Here is a 1,668-nt window from a genome sequence, read left to right as displayed (position 1 = left end):
GGTTGCCAGGAGCTATGTGTAATTTTCATATCATTAGCATCATCCATTCACTCCCACAAAGAAATGGCCGAATGCTAGAAAATAACATTTTAAATAGCATCTATTCAAATCTACTCTTACTTTAAAATTTAAAAATGATTGACAAATGACTTGGCATACTTCACATTGATAGATTCCCCTTACTGTGCTGTTGGGATTGAAAGCTGTGATTTAATCAAACACTTCACTTAGTGTATGAATGTTCTAGGTAGCACTCCTGACTACATACTGATTTTAATTTTAATTTTCTCAAAACTCAAAAGTAGATATAGGTTTAATTTAGGAGTAAAATTCAATTTTTTAACATAATAGTGAAATAAGATTTCCCTTAGAAAAGAATCACTTAAGAGAAAATTTTTACTGCACTGGAAGTGATCTTTAAGGAACCCTTTAGTGCTTTGATGCAAACAGTTTCTAGAAATAGTATTTTTCATTGGCATAATTTAGAATCCATATCTCTTCCCCAGGAGTTAAGCGGTGAAAGAAAATTATTTACTCAAGTTGTTGTTTTAAGGTACCATCAAGACAGTTCCAACTGATTAGCTGCCCTATCTACAACAGAATAAAATACTGCTTAGTCCTGCACAAATTTCACAATTGTTTTTATACTTGAGCCCATTGTTGCAGCCACTGTGTCAATCTGTCTCAACAAGGGTCTTTCTCTTTTTTGTTATCCTTATACTTACCTATGATGTCCTTTTATATTTACCTTGTAAACAAAGCAAATTAAAAGGTAAAAATATCAATATCTGTGTGATTCAAACCTGTACAATAATGAACATTGAACATTGTAGCATTACTTACAAAAACTAAAAGATGAGATAACCCATGTTCATATATATCACACATGTGTGTGTGTGTGTGTGTGTGTGTACACTTATGAGTCGTGCAAGTATATTCCAACATAGGCAGAGTTGGATACTGGGTCTTCCTCATCTTTTCAGAGAAATATTAATTTCAGTTTATCAAAGAGCCCTGGTGGTAGTGTGGGTTAACCATTGGGCTTCTAGCCTCACGGCCAGTGTTTCAAATTCACCAGCCACTTCTCAGGAGAAAGATGAGGTAGCCCACTTCTGTAATTATTTACAATCTCAGAAACTGTAAGGAGCAGATTATCTCTATCCTACACAGTGTCTATGAGTCGGAATGACTGGACAAACTAAACATGGTATAGCATATGATGGGGCTTCAAACAGATTGTGGAATTTCACGAAATGTGATGGCAGTGTGCTTGGCTTATAAAAAGCTCATTAAAATAGAGAAATTATATGATATGTGAAGTATATCCCATTAACTATAATAATAAACTAAATACATGATCATTGAGTCAATTCTGACTCACACTGACCCTATAGGACAGGGTTTGAGAGAGTGTAATTAATGCTTACAGGAGTAGAACAAATGTCTTGTCTCTCTCCCGAAGAGTGACTGGTGGTTTTGAGTTACTGATCTTGTGGGTAATAGCCCATGTCTAACCTATTACTTCTCTAAGATAGCTAAGTAAAAACTACAGCTGCCCACTATGGACATTATTGAGTTTACTGTACTTCTTATTTTTTCCCTGTCTATTTATTTATTTATCATTTGACTTATTTTGGCTATTGATATGCATCAGCTAACCTTATCCTA

The sequence above is a fragment of the Echinops telfairi genome, unplaced genomic scaffold (genome assembly GCF_000313985.2).
Source record: "Echinops telfairi isolate 266 unplaced genomic scaffold, ASM31398v2 ScPeMD7_7419;HRSCAF=8457, whole genome shotgun sequence".
Lineage (NCBI taxonomy): Eukaryota > Metazoa > Chordata > Mammalia > Afrosoricida > Tenrecidae > Echinops > Echinops telfairi.
This window is presented reverse-complemented; position numbering follows the sequence as displayed.